This window comes from Saimiri boliviensis, chromosome 1 (assembly GCF_048565385.1).
Source record: "Saimiri boliviensis isolate mSaiBol1 chromosome 1, mSaiBol1.pri, whole genome shotgun sequence".
NCBI classification, from domain to species: domain Eukaryota; kingdom Metazoa; phylum Chordata; class Mammalia; order Primates; family Cebidae; genus Saimiri; species Saimiri boliviensis.
Genome location: NC_133449.1, coordinates 126,021,928 through 126,034,424, shown reverse-complemented (window position 1 = coordinate 126,034,424; position 12,497 = coordinate 126,021,928).

Here is a 12,497-nt window from a genome sequence, read left to right as displayed (position 1 = left end):
AAGTTTTGAAGCCACATATTGACTTCTCTCTAGCTATGAAAGTCCTAGATGGCATCTTCTTCCAACAAAAAGCTGTTTTGGGCCAGGCATGGTGGCTTATGCCTTTAATCCCAGCACTTTGAGAGGCCGAGGCGGGCAGATCACAAGGTCAAGAGACCAAGACCATCCTGGCCAATATGGTGAAACCCCGTCTCTACTAAAAATACAAAAATTAAACAGGAGTGGTGGCACACACCTACAGTCCCAGCTACTCAGGAGGCTGAGGCAGGAGAACTGCTTGAACCTGGGAGGCGGAAGTTACAGTGAGCTGAGATCACGCCACTTTGCTCCAGCCTGGGGACAGAGCAAGATTTTGTCTCAAAAACAAAACAAAACATAAAAACAGAAAAAGAAAAAGCTGTTTTCTCTACATTGTGTGGCCACTTTCATCAGTGATCTTAGATATCCTGGATAACTTGTGTTTTCTCTGTCAGCACTGGCTGCTTTCACCTTGCATTTAATTTATGTGATGGAGCTGGTTTCTTTCCTTAAACCTCATGAACCAACCTCTGGTAATTTCAAACTTTTCTTCTACAGCTTCCTTACCACTCTAAGCCTTCATAGAAGGCTTGCTCTGGATTAGGCTTTGGCTTAAGGGAATGCTGTGGCTGGCTTGATCTTCTATCCAGATCACTCAAACTTTCTCCATGTCAGCAATAAGGCTGCACTGCTTTGTTATCATTCATATGTTCACTAGAGTAGCACGTTCATTTTTCTTCAAAAACTTTTCCTTTGCATTCACAACTTCACTAACTATTTGTGCAACAAGCCTAGCTTTCAGCTTGTCTCAGCTTTGGACATGCCTTCCTCACTAAGCTTAATCAGTTCTAGCTTTTGATTTAAAATGAGAAACATATGACCCTTCCTTTCACTTGAACACTTACTGGCCATGGTAAGATTATTAATTGGCCTAATTTCAATATTGTTGTGTCTCAGGGAAATAGGGAGGCCCAAGGAAGGTAGGTAGGGGAGCATCTGGTCAGAGGAACAGTCAGAGCACATATTTGTGAATTAAGTTCACCATATTAATGGTAGTTCACGGTGCCCCCAAACAGCTACAATGGTAGCATTAAAAATCACTGATCACACATCACCATAACAGACACAACAACTGTGACAAAGTTTAAAATATTGTGAGAATTACCAAGATGTGACACAGAGACAAGAAGTGAGCACAACGCTATTGGATAAATCGTGCCCATGCAGGGTGGCCAAAAACCTTCCATTTGTAAAAAACACAATATCTGCAAAGTGTAATAAAGAATAAAGTACCAGAGGCCGGGAGCGGTGGCTCAAGTCTGTAATCCCAGCACTTTGGGAGGCCGAGGCGGATGGATCACGAGGTCAAGAGATCGAGACCATCCTGGTCAACATGGTGAAACCCCATCTCTATTAAAAATACAAAAAATTAGCTGGGCATGGTGGCACACGCCTGTAATCCCACCAACTCAGGAGGCTGAGGCAGGAGAATTGCCTGAACTCAGGAGGTGGAGGTTGCAGTGAGCCGAGATCACACCATTGCACTCCAGCCTGGGTAACAAGAGCGAAACTCTGTCTCAAAAAAAAAAAAAAAAAAAAAAGAATAAAGAATAAAGTACCAGAAAAATGATGTATGCCTGTATGTGAAACCCCTAGAAATTTATCAATGCCCTTAGTATCCATATAATCAGTCATAATTCTATGTATCTTAAGGTGTTGCATTGCACAGAAATAATAAAATTTTATTGTCAACTCTAATATAGTAAACTCTCACCATATCCTCAATGATGGCTATTTTAGAGGGTTGTTGTTTTTGTTAGTTTGTTTTGTCTATCACAGGTGGTGGTTGTATTCTGATGCTTTCCCGAAAGCTCTTACAATCAGCTACAGACAAAAGTGTTTCATCTTCAAATAGATTCATGGAAAGACTTTGACAAGCATTGTGCAATGATACAGGCTCCTGACAATGTTCAGATCATACCATTGAACATGGTAAGAATTTCCACAGCTCTAATGAAGGAAAAAAAATGAATGGATTCAGAAAACAGCTAATCCAACATAGAGCAAAACGAGAATGAATTACAGGGAACTAAATGAACTGAAGAAGATGACCGTAGTTTGTATAACTGTTTAAAACACTGGTGATTCTTTAATGTTTTGTTTACCATATTTAAGGAAACGCTTTTGTCTCTTAAGCTGTCTATAGCTTACAGCAGTCTGGTAAATTATACCTTTGTAAATAAAGGTGAGACATTTTTCCTTTTCTGCCTACCTGATTCCTCCAGAATTCTGGAAGCTTTGAGTATTCTTATTTTCGTGGCAATATAGCTGTTTTCATAGGTTCAACAAGAATCTACTTCTTCTGTAACAAGACACAATCTGAAAACATTAATTATATTGCCAAGGCTTTGACTGAGATGTCCTATTTTCAGATACGACCAGACAGACTTAAGGAACTAGAGGTGACTTCATGGAATCAGAAAGCCCCCTTACAAGACCAGCCTGGCTCTTTGCCCACAGAGTCCCCTGCCTTCCAGATGAATAAAGAAGTCTACTTCCTGGCAGACCTAAGCAGCTCAGGAGGTCTCTGATGAAAATAGAGGTGATTGTAGGGAGACAGTTCTGTTTCAATTAAAGCTGTAACTTCTGAGGAGGCGTTGAACAGTACTGTATTCACCAACTTTGAGCTTCTTCCTCTTTTGAACTCGTTCCTGCTGTTTTATACATTTCATCAATAACTAACATTTCCCATTTTTTTCCCACCCTTCTGATTTGGAATCATTAAAAAGTAAAACTTCCCTTTTCCCGAAACCCTAACAAACTAAACTTGACCACTTGACATAAACTTCAGAGAAATCGCCACAACAAATCCTGTATGGACAAACTTCATGCCTGCTGTTGTCTGAGCCACTGAGAAAGTTTACTGGAACGTCCAATGCCATAACTGAAGACATTCCAACTGCAAACCAGGAGGTACATCAAACTACAACTGCCATCTTCATTCCATCACCTGAGGATGCTCTGAGCTCAACTCTAGAAACCTTGACTGGCTGCCTTCTGGACTCAGAGACTAGGCTTCCAATTATTAATCTTCGTGAAACTCTGGAAAAAAACAACACCCAGTTTGCTTTATCCTGTTCTCTCCCTCAACAACAACCAACACAGAAGACTTCTATAACCAAATGTGTGTGGATTTCTCCCCACTCACCAAGCAAGCAGTGAATTGTGCAGCAAATACCAGCTGGGTGACCTACAATTCAATTCAATTCAATTCAATTCTAATGCTGTCTACTCAGAGATAGTCTTAAGAAACTGCAAGGTGAGAACTCACCCCTACAAGGCCCTCCTCTCCTAACCAGCCACAAGTCCAGGACCCTGGAACTTCTGACTAACCAGCTTCATGTATTTCCCCGAGTCCTGTGAACTGCGCCAGCAAATTAAGATAATAAAACCCAAAGAGGGTTAGTTTTTAGGTTTTATTATCATGATTCGCTGGAGCAGCTTGCAGAACTCATAGACACACTTCTGTTTACCAGTTTATTGCAAAGCACATTTAAAAGGCACAAGTAAACAGCCAGATGATGAGACACACAGGGTGAGGTCTGGAAGGGCCCTGTGCAGTTGGAGTGCTCTAACCTCTGGGCACAGGAGTGAGTTTTTGTTCACCTTCTTGTGAGCCTCCTTGTGTCAGCTACCTGGAACATGTCCTACCCTGTCCTCTTGGGCCTTTTATAAAGCCTTCCTTGGATAGGCATGACTGAAGCCCGGACAACCATGCAGAAATGTAATTGGACAAAAAGAGCATGATCAAATGCTAATATACCAAGTGGGAAACCCTGCACTGCCCATCCATCCAGATTCCCCTTGCCGTCTCTGTGCAGCACTCCTTCCTCCAGGGTGAGTGAGGCAGGACCCTCTCTGAAATGAAAGTCTTAGATCCACAATCAGATTAGAGTCCTGCCTTGGGGAGGTGAAAGAGGGATAGGCAAATGTCAGAGAGAGAAATTCTTTTTCCTGGGGCCTTCTTCTAATCATAATATTCATTTCATTTTTCTTTTGTTTCCAAAGTAATGCTCCTCATCGAGCACCTGACTGCTGGCACCATATGGAAACCTCATTTAAATGGACACCTACTCCCACCTGCACCACTGCTTCCTGGAATAAGACACACATATTTCATGAAACTGACCTATTCTCAAAACTAAGAAACTGGGCCAGGCACAGTGGCTCATGCCTGTAATCCCAGCATTTTGGGAGGCCGAGGCAGGTGTATCACTTGAGGCTAGGAGTTCGAGACTAGCCTGGCCAACATGGTGAAACCCCATTTCTATAAAAAATAAAAAAATTAGCCAGGCATGGTGGTGTGTGGCTGTAATCCCAGCTACATGGGAGGCTGAGGTAGGAGAATCACTTGAACGTGGAAGACAGAGGTTGCAGTGAGCCGAGATTGTGTCACTGCACTCCATCCTGGGTGACAGACAGAGCGAGGCTTCGTCAAAAACAAACAAACAAACAAACAAAAAAAACTAAGAAACTGGTCCACTGAGGTAGGAGACAGTCTACCAACTGAGCTTCTGGACAATGAAATGTCATGGGTGATGTTTCAAAGGAGGGCCAGGTGCAGTGACTCATGCCTGGAATCCCAGCACTTTGGGAGGTCAAGGCAGGGAGATTGCTTGAGGCCAGGAATTTGAGAGCAGTTTGGGCAACATAGCGAGATGTTTTAATTTTTTTCAAAAAATATCCAGGTCTAGTGGTACGTGCTTGTAGTCCCAGCTACCCAGGAGGCTGTGGTGGGAGGATCACTTGAGCCCCGGAGTTCTAAGCTGCAATGAGCTATAATTGCACCACTGTACTCCAGCCTGGGCAACAGAGCAAGACCTGTCTCAAAAATAAAAATGTTTTAAAAGAGAAAAATGAAGTCTACCATCAGGATTACCTCAAGCTAAAGGCATCTTGAGAAACAGCAGATGCAGGAAAGGCACTCTAATCTCCCCTATTATTCCTGAAAACAAAAAATAAAAACTCCCATGTGAAAGATGCCCTCCCTGTACCAGGAGAAAGAAATGTTCTTTGAAGGGGAGTCATAGCCAAGAGAATTCCTACAAATAGACCTCCCTAAAATCAGCCTTACCTTTCTTTAGCCTTGCCACATGATTTAGTTACTTTTCCACAGTCGCCTCTCTTTGTTCAGCCTAATGAACTTCCATTCAAACCCTCTCACTTTGAGGGTACCAGAGATTTCCTTGGCCTCTTCCCCAGTACACTTCCATGAGATAGATGTTCCTTCTTTCACTCTGACAAGTGGGGTTCCATGCCATCTCTCCACTGCAGGTCCTGCTCTGCCTTCCCCATCCTGAGGCCTCTGGTAGTTTCCCTTGCAACCACTTTCCATACTTCTCACAAAGGGAAACTGGGTGACTGGTCCATGTGCCAGCTGCTGGTCCTGTCCCAGCTCAGACTAAGGGCTGCAGCATCACAAAGCAGCAACAGATGCCAGCTGGGGGCAGCCTGCCCTGAGCTGAGCAAGTGTGTGTATTGAAAAAAAAAAAACAGACCGGGTGTGGTGGCTCAAGCCTGTGATCTCAGCGCTTTGTCAGGCCAAGGTGGGCAGATCACTTGAGCTCAGGAGTTCAAGACCAGCCTACAGCCTGGCCAACATGGCAAGACTCCCCCCAACTCCCCATTAAAAATACAAACATTAGCCAGATGTGGTGGTGCCCACCTATAGTCCCAGCTAGTCACGAGCCTGAGGCATGAGAATTGGTTGAGCCCAGGAGGTGGAGGTGCCAGTGAGCTGAGATCATGACACTGTACCCCAGCCTGTGCAACAAAGTGAGACGCTATCTCAAAAAAATGAAAGGGAAAAAATAAAATTTAAGAAGTCTGGTGTGTATGTGTAAAACTAAAACTAAAACAAAAAGACTAAAATTTGGAGTCCTTATAAGAAACTCTGGAAAAAGGTGTGCTTCCAGAAAATAAAAGCAGAGGCTCAGGATGTTACCTGAGTCATCCCTCAGGAAAGTGTCTTTCAAAAACAATTAGGCAGGAAACAGGACATCCCACATAATGAGGCAAACTGATTAGAGAGCTAAACGTAATTTCAGGTACATTTTGCCAAGAATTCAACAGGCCATTCAGTTCACTGTACTTAGTACCCATTATGTATCCACCACCACACGACAAGCAAGAAGGAATGGAAGAATATTTTTGCAACTCTATTCCCTTAAATACATATATGCATATACATATGTATGTATATACACATACATACATGTATATCTAGGTATACTCAGAGCATCCTATATTAGCATTAAAAAGACCAGGATACAAAGAAGTGCTAAGTAACGATGATAAAATAGAATCCTTTTCTTGTCGTTGTTGCTGCTGTCCCGGCTTCCAGAGAGACTGACCTCCTTACAGTGTGCTTTGAAGCAGGTATGTTGGAAGTGCCAGCTCCAATGTCAGCAAGTACACGATATGTAATAAAAGAGACAAACACTGAGCTGGGGAATCCACCCAAGATTTTAAAGAGATGAAAAGCAAAATACTGTAATGGAAATGTTTGCCAAATTCCCTCTCCTATCTGCTTAGATGCTAGGCTAGGAGTGTCCCAGGTGCCCTGCCTGGATTGTAGACTGGAGTGGACTGTCTGGTCTAGCCAGCTGCCTTCTCACAAGCACTGGGATGTCACAATGCCCTTTGGTATCTGTTTCTTCTCCTGAAAAAAATGGGTATTCATAGTCCCTACCTCCTAGAGTAGAAATGACATCACCTACGTTCAACAATTAAAACCGTGCTGGTGCATGGCAAATGCTCAATACATGTGAATAATCATCGACGAAACCCAGGGCCCCCCCGTAAAACCAAAAGTCGTAGAGGTACATCTCTGTGGAGGGAAATCATCTCCACGTTTCCAAACCCCTCCACAGGGAATCATGCTGCACACATGTCTTCCATTTCGGGAGAAGTTTACACGTTGGATTTGGGAGCTCTTCCTCCACCCAGCTTTCCATGGGGCCCCAGGCATAGTCTCTCGAATACCTGCAGTGGTGGAACATATGTGCCCTAGATACAATTTTTGGAAACAGATAAAAAAAAAATGTCCAGCTAAGACCGGTGAATGATTATGAGTCATTCAGTCTGCTCAAAGGCGGCTGATGATGACACAGAGATGCCCGCTCTCCCGGCGCTCCAGAGAGCATCAGGGTCTCCTGGGAGCTGACCTTTCTCAGGCCCCTAACTGATATGGCACTGCCACCTGGTGAGGGTGAAGGGAACTACAGGAAAGTTCTTGAAGCAAATAGACCCGTAAAAAAAGTAAAACCAAAGCTGAGCCTGTGGACAACAGCCCTGAAACCCAGTAACACTGCAGAGAACTCCCGTTTCCCCTTTTGCCAAAGGTTCCCCTGGAGTTAAATTAACTTGATCTACTCAGCCAACTTCAAGCTTTTGCTAGGCAGTTAATATTTCTGTCCCTCCTTTTTAATTTGTTTAACACTTGGAGACACAATTTAAACACACAGTCTTGCATATTTATACACATTTTAGGAACATTTTATATACATTGCATATGTAAATCTTAACCGTACAATTTGACCAACAGATACACAGTTGTATGTACCCCCCAATCAAGATAAGGAACATTGTCATTGCCCTAGAAAGTTTGTTTTACCCCTTCCCCAGTAGTCCGTCTCTAAGTAGCAGTGACTCTTCCTTCTACTTTCTGTCACTATAGATCTAGAGTTTCATATAAGTGAAATAATGTAATATGTACTGTAGTGTTTTGACTTCTTTCACTCAACATGATGTTTTGCAATGAGCTCATTTGTTTTATTGTTGAGTAGTCCATTGTGTGAATACACTGTAATTTGTTTTTCTATTAGACTGCTAATGGACATTTGGGCTGTTTCCAGTTGTGAAGAGCATTACTAGGAACCTGCCTGAAGAAGTCTTCTTGTGAACATATGTGTTCATTTCTCTTGGGCAAACATCCAGGAGTTAGATTGCTAGGTCAATGGATGTCTTTATAAGAAACTACCAAACTATTTTCCAAAGTGGCAGTAGCATTTTTATCTTCCCACCAGTAGTGTGTGACTTTCCTCACATTTTTTAAGTTGGAAGGAGTCCAGTCCTACATGAGCAGCAAAATAAAACTAAGAAGCACTCACAGACGCTATCATGTCAGCACTGGGCGAAGTGGGCATTCCCTGCAACTCCCCACACTTTAAAATGGAAATCCTGGATTAAAACATCACAAATCAGCTCATGAAAACATAACAGCAACCCCCAGAGGTTTAAAAACAAGTAGTCATTCCTCACTAAAAGGAACCAAGGATCCTTGGCTGATTCCAGATTTTGTGCAAGGAAGGAACAAAGTGAGCCTGAAACCTCCATCGCATCGGAAGAAGGGAGGCGCCCAGAGGCGGTGACAGAGGAGCCAGCAGGAAGGTCTGCCACTTCCCGTCTCGCCAGTGCCGAGAGCTGGGAGACAATGTTCCCGATGCAGACAGCTACCAGAGGACCTGCATTAAGAATACAGATAAAGAACTTCCGCAAAGGAACTTAAAACACCGAATTTTTTTAAAGGATAAAAGAGTCACTTTTAAAGAGAATATAACCAAATATCCAATAAACACTTGAGAAAATGATCAATATTAGTAATACTCAGAAAAATGAAAATTTTATTTATTTTTATTTCAAATTTTGGAAGAAAGAGGTGGTGTTTGGTTATAGGGATAAGTACTTTAGTGGTGACTTCTGAGGTTCTGGTGCACCCATCACCCAAGCAGTGTACACTCTACCCAGTGTGTAGTCTTTTATCCCTCACCTCCTTCCCACCCTTTCTCCCTGAGTCCTCTAAGTCAATTTTATCATTCTTACACCTTTGCATCCTTATTGCTTAGCTCCCGCTTATAAGGGAGAACATACAATGCTTGGTTTTCTGTTCCTGAGTTACTTCATTTAGAATAATGGTCCCCAACTCCATTCAGGTTGCAGTGAATGCCATTATTTTGCTCCTTTTATTCCATGGTGTGTGTGTGTGTGTGTGTGTGTGTGTGTGTGTGTGTGTAAAACCCAGGAATTCTACTCCTAGGTATTAGGTACCCAAGAAAAATGCATATGCTTACTAGGAATGTTTAGAGCACTTATACTCATAAGAGCCCCCAAACTGGAAACAATTCAATTATCCATCAACAGTAGAAAGAATAAACAAACTGCAGTATATTCATACAGTGTAATACCACATTATCAGTGAAAAAGAACAAGTGATACATACAGTATGGTTGAATCATACAAAATGTGGGGTGAGGAAGCCAAATACAAAGGAGTATATACTATAGGATCTTATTTAAATGATGTTTAAACAGATAAAACCAGTAGAGGAGGTAGAAGCCAAACCAGTGATCGCCCAGGGGGACGGAGAGGTAAGGCACCGGGATGATGAGGTGGGGTGGCGTGGGCTGGATTAACTGGGAAGGGAAGGGCACGCAGGAGCCTTCCAGCAGAAAGAAAAGGGTCTGTATCTTGACCAAGAACTGTTGGTGGTTGCCTGGGTTTACAGACATATAAAAATTCATCAAGCATACACTGAAGACCTATACATGTTAGGAATGTTAACCCTCAAAACTTCCTTAAAAAGGAATCCAAAGATTCATTGTGATGCTGTGAACCTAGAAAATCTGTGACAGGTCTCAGTTAATTTAGACAGTTTATTTTGCCAAGGTTGAGGACACACCCATGACACGGCCTCAGGAAGTCCTGATGACATGTGCCCAAGGTGATGGGGCACAGCTTGGTTTTATACATTTTAGGAAGACATGAGATATCAATCAATATATGAGAGAAGTACACTGATCAGGACTGGAAAGGTGGGACCAAAAGGCAAGAAGACTGGAAGCTAGGAGGGAGGTTTCAAGTCACGGATAGGGGATACACAAACTGTTGCATTCTTTTGAGTTTCTGATTAGCCTTTCCAAAGGAGGCAATCAGATATGAAATCTATCTCCTTGAGCAGAGGGATAACTTCGAATAGAATGGGAGGCAAGTTGCCCTAAGCAATTTCTAGCTTGAGTTTTCCTTAGTGATTTTGGGGGCCCAGGATATTTTCCTTTCACAATACCAAACCAAACAAAACAAACAAACAACAACAACAACAAAGTGAAAAGTGGAGATGGACAGAAAGCTCTTCTTGTCATAAGAATGCCAGTGCTAGATGTGGGAGGAATAACAGAATTATAAAAACACCATTTTGTAAGCACTAATTTAATAATTGATTCAGGCGAGTATCATCAATGGAGACCAAAAACACCAGGTGAAAAGTTGTTAGTAGCCAAGATATTCATAGATAATTTTATTAAGTACAAAGGGAGAAGTTACAACTAGAGAACGTGGACATGTGAATAAAGTAATCAAATTTAGCATTAGGAATAGGACAAATTGGCATCTTGAGTTTCTTGCTGTGATATAATTTTTTTTTTTTTAAACAGGGTCTCTGTCACCCAGGCTGGAGGGCAGTGGTGTGATCTTAGTTCACTATAACTTTGAATTCCTAGGCTCAAGCAATCCTCTTGCTTCAGCCTCCTGAATAGCTAAAACTACAGGTGGGAGCCACCAAGCCCAGCCCTCCTCGTGTCATTTAATAAAAATCCCATGTCTATGTCGATTTCTTGTCAAAATTGCTTACTCGATCTAATCATGAAGAAATAGAAAATGCAGATGGTAGGACATTCTATAAAACAAACTGGTCTGGACTTCTCAAAATATTAATGTCATGAAAGACAAAACAAGGTGGAAAAGCCATTCTAGATTGAAGGAAACTAAAGGGGCAGGACAAATAAATACAGTGTGTCCTGACTGATTGGAAACTGGACAGAGATCTGTACATGACATTTGTGGATAACTGTGGGTAAATTTAAACTAACTGTACGTTAGATAGTAATCCTGCATCAGAGTTAGATTGTTAGGGTTGAATAACAGCATTGTAATTATGTTGGAGAATGTACTTGCTCATAGAAGACACATGCTATAATCCCATAACTTTGGGAGGATGAGGAGGGAGGATGGCTTGAGCCCAGGAGTTTGAGACCAGCCTGAGTAACATAGCAAGATGCTATCTCTACAAAAAAAAATACAATAATTAGCTGGATGTGGTAGTGTGTGCCTGTAATCCCAGATAGTTGGGAAGCTGAGGTGGGAGAATCACTTGAGCCTACGAGTTCAAGGTTACAGTGAGGTGTGATCATGCTGTTGCACTTCAGCCTGAGCAACAGAGCAGAGACGTTGTCTCCAAAAATAAATAAAATAGCCAGGCGCAGTGGCTCAGATCTAATCCCAGTACTTTGGGAGGTTGAAACAGGCGATCACTTGAGCCCAGGAGTTTGAGACCAGCCTGGACAACATGGCAAAACACTGCCTCTAGAAAAACACAAAAAAATGAACTGGGCATGGTGGTGTGCACCTATAGTCCCAGCTACCTGGAAGGCTCAGGTGGGAGAATCACCCGAGCCTGGGAGGTTGAGGCTGCAGTGAACCATGTTCACGTCACTGCGCTCCAGCCTGGACAACAGAGTGAAGTTCTGTCTCAAAAAAACAAAATAATAAAATACACATGCTGATACATATTCTTACAAGATAAAGGACATGAGTGGTAAAATGCCATGATGTTGGCAATCCTGTCGCAAATAGTTCAGCAAAAGGAAAACATGCATAGACAAAGATAAAGCAGATGTGCTAGAAAAAAAAAGAAAAACAAGGAAAAGGAAGGAAGGAAGGAGGGAGGGAAGGAAGGAAAAAAGGTAAGAGGAAGAAAGGGAGGAAGGAGAGAAGAGCCTCAGGTCCCTTCTTTCTAGGGCCGTATGAATAAACTGTGACAGTGATTATTTCGTTGTCTTGAAAAATAATTTATTTAATAAAATATTTCATTTCTAGGGACCAGAGACACCAGAAAATTCCTGCCTTGCATGGTGCTCCCAACTCCCTGGGACTTGGGGACTCAAGCGCCACTTAAGCCAGGAGACCAGGACTTGGCATGAGCAGGGCAGCGATTTGGATCCAGGACACCACAGAGGATTGAAACCCTTAGTGTAACAGGTGGTAGAAAACGCATCTAACCAGTAAAAATGGGGCCCACAGGGACAGACACGTGGCTCTCTAAGCACCCTATACTTGGTGATGGGAGTTGGGAATGGGGTGATCTTCCCTTAGTGAGTCAATAACCACAGACCTGTCCCAAAGAGGGCTTGGCATTTGAGGTAATGTTTCCTGCTTGGTCCAGGAAATCTCAATTCAGAAAATAAATTTATTTTATTCTTCTTCAGAGAAACACCCCAAAACACAGGCCTTCCAGAATCCCTACGAACTAAGGTCAGTAAAATGTAAGCTCACAATTCATGATTATAAAACCATGAGAAACTAAGACAGACCAACGTAGGACACTGTCCTTAAAGAGATGAGAGAAAAATAACAGCAGCCTAGAA